Source organism: Rhinolophus sinicus, chromosome 1 (genome assembly GCF_057876585.1).
Source record: "Rhinolophus sinicus isolate RSI-liver-muscle chromosome 1, RSI-T2T, whole genome shotgun sequence".
Lineage (NCBI taxonomy): Eukaryota > Metazoa > Chordata > Mammalia > Chiroptera > Rhinolophidae > Rhinolophus > Rhinolophus sinicus.
The window spans coordinates 47,152,530-47,159,264 of record NC_142501.1 but is presented as its reverse complement, the minus strand read 5'-3'; the positions used below and the strand labels follow the sequence as shown (position 1 = coordinate 47,159,264).

At 38.7% G+C, this 6,735-nt stretch overlaps 1 non-coding gene across 1 annotated transcript; it reads left to right on the top strand.

Annotated features, from left to right (window-relative positions):
- The first annotated feature begins 1,791 nt into the window (after positions 1–1,791).
- LOC141570344 (U6 spliceosomal RNA) lies at positions 1,792–1,899 on the top strand. Its single transcript, XR_012494338.2, has one exon. It is a non-coding gene; the product is annotated as a U6 spliceosomal RNA (small nuclear RNA).
- Positions 1,900–6,735: the final 4,836 nt, after the last annotated feature.

The window sequence follows — 6,735 nt, the reverse complement described above, 5'->3', positions numbered from 1 at the left end:
AGATGGTAGTCGTGTGAGAAAGCTACTGTTTTTCCTTCACGGACAGACTAATACAAACTAGGTAACCTGAGTGATTTTGCAGCTTTCAAGTCTGACTCTCCTGCCCTCTCGGAAAATAAATATTTTCTTTCTTTTTCTAAATATTTCTTTCTATGTCTTCCTTTGACCATCATCTCAAAAGCCTTTGTGCAAAACCTCTAATGGCTTCTTATTATTTACCAAATCAAATGCAAATTCCTTTGGATCTTATGTCCTAACTTCTGAAATCTGAACTCTTTCTCCAAACTTATGTTTCATTGCTCCCTCTCATGAATCCTATAGAGCCAGGTAGACCATGATGCTTGGATTTTAACCTTTGCTCATGCTACCACTTCCTCCTGCAAAATCCAGCCCCACGTGTCTTTATCAATGCAAATTATATTCATCTCTCCAGGCACCACTGAGGTCCTATGTTGTCCATAGACCTCACTGGCTATCTCACTTTTCCTTCTCTCAACTCATAGTCTGTGCCATTCAACCAGCCTTTAATCACCTGTCACTTTGTGAAGTATTTTGCATTGACGTTTTATGCCCTCATACCCCATCTCTCTAGATAGACTGTAAGCTTCAATCCACAAGTGAAAATGGCTTTTCTAATGCCAGTCTACTATTCAACTGAAGGACTGCTTTATACATAATTGTAACTGCATTATGGAGATGCAGAATAAATTGAGTATAAACCACTTTTAATAATTCTATGCCAAATCCCAGCTTTCAACTTCCTAACATCTTGAGAGTTCTTATAACTTTCTGGTCACTTTCTGTCATTAAAAGTCTAGCCCAGTTAAAAACTTTAATTTCATATCTGATTCAAAACTCTCCCCCAGTGCAGGTCAGACTTGTTGCCCTTCTTCTATCTAGAGCTTGGGAAAAGAATGAAGGGGAGGGACAAACTCTCCTCTGGGTGATTGCAATCTTCTCTTTGTGGCTTTTCTGGTAATGCTGATGGCAGAGGCCTGTCTAGGAGTGTGAATGTCGGCTTTCTGACAGGACTCCCTGTCCAAAGTTCCCTCAGGTGGGATCTCTGGTTCCAGATCAGGCTCTGCACTTTTCCTCGTCTTGCTACTGGACCACTTTCCTGGCACGTGGCTCCCTTGGTTGCTGTTCTGGTCCAATGACTTTAGCCCAGGTACTTTCTGGGACCCCACCAGAAGCACAGAACAGAGAAGTCATGCTATTTATACCACGTAGCACAAGTGCTGACTCCACTCAGTCCTGCTGCGTCTTCCTTTTTCTCATGCCTCTGCTCAGGCCAGCCTGGGAGCAGATATGCAAGACTACTTTCTAAGCAGCTGTTAAGTGGAGAACAAAGTGGTAGTACCCCGACCGTGTTTCCCCCAAAAGAAGACCTAGCTGGACCATCCGCTCTAATGCGTTTTTTGGAGCAAAAATTAATATAAGACCTGGTATTGTATTATATTATATTATATTATATTATATTATATTATATTATATTATATTATATTATATATTATGTCATATCATATATTATACCTGGTCTTATATTAAAATAAGACTGGGTCTTCTATTAATTTTTGCTCCAAAATACCCATTAGAGGTGAAGGTCCAGCTAGGTCTTATTTTCGGGAAAACATGTATTTATACACACTCACATTTTGTATAGCTGGTTCTTTTGGGCAATCCCAACCAACCCTTGACTTACATATACATCGAATAACAAGATACCAATTTTGTGAAGCTTATTTCCTAAGAGAGACTGTAAAAGTTATCCTTGATCAAAACTGTAAAATGGTGCTCGCTTCGGCAGCAACATGTACTAAAATTGGAACGATACAGAGAAGATTAGCATGGCCCCTGCGCAAGGATGACATGCAAATTCGTGAAGCGTTCCATATTTAAAAAAAACAACAACTGTAAAATGAATAGGTGTTTCGTTTATAACCAAGATATGCCTAACGAAAGCCTAAGATCACCTCAGTTATTCTATTACATTACAAGCACAGGATTCTTCATTTCCCTGAGGAAGAGACTGTTCCCATCGGTTTATTTTCAGTCCTGAATACTTCCAAAATTTGTGATGTATAAATTTCATTCTGTTAGAGACAGTTTGGGACAGCTGCCTAAATTTCAGAGATCCTCCAAATGATTCTATTATATTTTATAGTTACCTATTCCCCCATAATTATTTTCAGTTTAATTTTTATTTCCAATTAATTTTTTTTGTGTGTGTTCTACCCCATCATCAGTGTAATCTCTTCTCAATTTTTACTTTTGGGTCACTATATCCTTCTTTTATGCATTCTAATTTTGTGTTCTCTATCTGATATTCCCAATTGCCGAAGTCCTTAAGACCTTAATTTCTTATTTCTGCTGACTTTTGGTCATGGTGTTTTTTTTTTCTGGTGTTTTGTAAATTTGAATTTTGAGATCATGTTTGCCTGAACTTCATATGTTAATTTCTTGTTTTGTAGTTTCCAAAACCAGAGACTGAATTTTAATCCCAAATGCATCAGGGTAAACCTGTAGTTATGAATCTCAGGGGAGATTTTTTATTTTTAAACACCCTGAATCTGTGCCAAAACAGACAAATTTCCTCGTGTTCCCTCTTTGCTGGTGGGCAGCCTTTTCTAGCCTTCTTTTTCACTGAGGGTGAGCAATTTATGTGGGACTTCACCCTACCTTTATAAGTTCAAGGCCTTGTTTCCTGTCCCCAGGCAGCCATTAAAACTCAAGACTTTTGATGATGGAAACTGGAAATCACTTTGAGGCCAATTGCACTTCTGTGTCAGCCTACAACTGTGGGTTACAGCTTGCTTTTTAGTGTTGGCTCTTGGGAATTTCCCTTACTTTTTTTTTTTTTTTTTTTTTAAATGAATTCAGCTATGCATTAGAAAGGCTGACAGTTACATTTTATCGTTTTTCTAGGTATCTTATAAGAGAGTTTATGAAATTATCTAGTCTGCTATTCCTTTAAATTTCAAATCTTAACTACTTGCATTCCAGAATTTTCTCCTTATTTTGTCCTGAAACAATGTAATAATAAAACCTCCTGTTTATTGAATGCCTTTTATGTGCCAAGTACTTTATATCTGTGATCTCATTTTGTTGTCATCTTTGTTGTAACACTAATCACTCAATATAAATAGGACCCTACCTGTTATTCTCTGTCTGTACCCCTTGTGTGTACCCTGTATAGCGGTGTGATATTGAGATTTATAGTAAGAAATGCATATTTGGTCTTCATCCTGTTGAGCTCTTAAAACTCTTTGAATTTTCTAAGTGATGAGAGTGTTAAAACTGTCTTGTTATGTCCATGAGGTGACATTTGGACCCCACCTAAGGATGGGGGCTGGTTGCCAGGAGAACTTTCAGTCCCTCCCCCTGACCTTTGGGGAGGTGAGAGGGGCAAGAGATTGCATCACTAGCCAATGGCCAATGATTTTATCAACCATGCTTCATGTCTATGAAATGAAGCCTCCATAAAAAAACCCCAAAAGGATGGGGTTTGGAGAACTCCTTGACAGAGCATGGAAGCTATGAGCCCTTTCTCCATGCTTTTCCCTATGCCTCTCTTCCATATCTAGTAAGTAAAATGTTTCTCTGAGTTCTGTGAGCCACTCTAACAAATTAATTGAGCCCAATGAGGTAGTTGTTGTAACCTCCAATCCATAGCCAGTGACAGCACAGGTGACAACCCTGATTTGTGAAGGGGGAGGGACAGTCTGGTAGGACTGAACTCTTAACCTATGGAATCTGACCTATGGAACTATCTCCAGGTGGATAGTGTCAGAATTGAGTTGAATTGTAGGACACCCAGCTGGTGTTGGAGAATTGCTTGGTTGTGTGTTAACGCCCTCTCCCCACATTGGAATTGGGTGCAAAAATCTTAATTGGTGATCAGAAGTGGGATCAGAATCAGAATATTAGATGTGATCACCATGATATGTAATTATTGTGTTTGTCTGCTTTCTTATTTTTTTATTCCACTATAATGTAAATTTATAAAAATAGGGACCCTGTCTATCTTGTTCTTAATTGAATTTCTAGTATCTATATGATTTCTTTCTAGTGAGCACTTAGGAAGTATTTGTTATATAGATGACTATAATCTATGCCATAGGTAATTTTGTACCTCTTTTCTTTTTTTGATTTTTAATTTTCCTTTATTGTTTTCTTTTTTTTTTAACACTTTATTTATTTTGACATTCAATATTATTTTATGTTAAATTCAAGTGTGCAGTATAGTGGTTAGACATTTATATAACTTAAGAAGTGCTCCCTCTGACTAGTCTAGTACCCACTTGGCACTGTGCATAGTTATTACCATATTATTTACTATATTCTCTATGCTTTACTTTACATCCCCATGACTATGTTGTAACCATGAATTTGTACTTCTTAATCCCTTCACCTTTTTCACCCTGACTCCAAGCCCCCTTCCCATCTATCACCCCAATAGATCTAGTACTGATCTGACACCATACATAGTTATTACGATATTATTGCTTATATTCCTTATGCTATATCCTACATCCTCATGACTGTTGTGTAACAACTAATTTATACTTCTTAATCCCTTCCCTCTTTTCACTCATCCACAACCCCCCTCCCGTCTGGCAACCATCAAATTGTTGTCTGTATCTATGAGTTTGTTTCTGTTTTATTTATTTGTTTATTTTGTTCTTTAGATCCCACATATAAATGAAATCGTATTGTATCTGTCTTTCTCTGTCTGACATACTCCACTCAATACAATACCCTCCAGGTCCATCCATGCCACTGCAGATGGCAAGAACCAATTCCCATCCATAGCCAAGCAATATTCCATTGTATATATATACCACCTACTCTTTATCCATTTACCCATCGAGGGACACCCAAGTTTCCTCTATATCTTGGCCATTATAAACAATGCTGCAATGAACATATGGATGCACATGTCCCCTTGAAGTAGCATTTTGGGTTTCTTCAGTTAAATACCCAGAATTGGGATTACTGGGTCCTTCTTTGTCTCTTGTTATAGCCTTTGTTTTAAAACCTATTTTATCTGGTATAAGTATTGCTACCTCAGCTTTTGTTTTGTTTTCATTTTCATGAAATATCTTTTTCCCAATTTTTTAGTTTTAGTCTGTGTGTGCCTTTTGATCTGAAGTGAGTCTCTTGTAGGCAACATATGTAAGGGTCTTGTTTTCTTATCCATTCAGCCACTCTATTTTTGAGTGGAATATTTAATCCATTTACAGTTAAAGTAATTATTGATGGACATGTAGTTGTTGCCATTTTATTATTCATATTTTTGATCTTCTTTGTTTTCTTCTTCTTCTTAAAGAAGTTCCTCTAACATTTCTTGTAATGTTTGCTTGGTGGTAATGAACTCCTTCAGTTTCTTGTCTGGGAAGCTCTTTCTCTGTCCTTCAATTCTAAATGATGACTTTAAAGGGTAGAGTAATCTTGATTATATGTCCTTGCTTTTCATCACTTTGAGTATTTCCTGCCAATCCCTTCTGACCTGCAAGTTTCTGCTAAAAAAATCAGCTGACTATCTTATGGGAGCGCTCTTGTAGGTAACTAACTGCTTTTCTCTTGCTGCTTTTAAGATTCTCTGTTTGTCTTTAACCTTTGGCATTTTAATTATGATGTGACTTGGTGTTGGCCTCTTTGAGTTCATCTTGTTTGGGACACTGTGCATTTCCTGGGCTTGTATATCTATTTCCTTTGCCAGGCTAGGGAAGTTTTTTGTCATTATTTCTTCAAAGAGTTTTTCAATTGTTTGCTCTCTCTTTCTCCTTCTGGTACCCCTGTAATGCAAATTTTGGTGTGCTTGATGTTGTCCCAGAGGCCCCTTAAACTGTCTTCATTTTGTTTGCTGTTGTTTTTGGATGTTTTCTGCTACTTTACCTTCTAAATCACTGATTTGATCCTCTGCTTCATCTAATCTGTTGATTCCCTCTAATGTAGTCTTCATTTCAGTTATTGTATTCTTTATTTCTGACTGATTCATCTTTATGTTTCCTATCTCTTTGTTGAAGTTCTCTCTCAGATCATAGAGCACCCTAATAACCAGTATTTGGAACTCTGCATCTGGTTGATTGCTTGTCTCCATTTTGTTTAGTTCTTTCTCTGGAGCTTTGTTCTGTTCTTTTATTTGGGATTTATTTCTTTGTCTCCCCATTTTGGCTGCCTCCCTGTGTTTTGTTTGTTTCTGTTTGTTAGGTAGGGTTGCTATGCCTTCTGGTTTTAGTATAGTGGTTTTACACAGCATGTGTCCTATGGGACCCAGTGGTGCAGTCTCCCTGATCATCAGAGCTGGGTGCTCAATGTGTGTCCCTTGTATGGGTTATGTGTGCCCTCTTGTGGTAGTTGAGCCTTGGTTGCCGTTTGCACATCAGTGGGAGGGATTGACCCTCATGCTGATTGGTAGTGAGGACTGGCTGTGACTACAGTGGAGAGCTGTGGTGTATGGGCTGACCCTACAGAGCAGGGTTTGCTTTATCAGGGCTCTGGTGCCTGCTTAGTCTTCCCTGTGAGTGTGTCATCCTTGGAGGTGGCCAGATGATGCTCCAGTTTGGTCTGAAGCTGGCTACCAGGGGTGCCAGCCCTGGGGCCTCCTGGGAGGGAACCTGTTGCAGGCCAAGTTTAGCCACAGCCTATGCTCTGCCTGGGACCACCTGGTATGAGCAATCCACAGATGGTCACAGCTCTCTCTGAGCTTAGAGGTGCCTCGAGATGCCAATC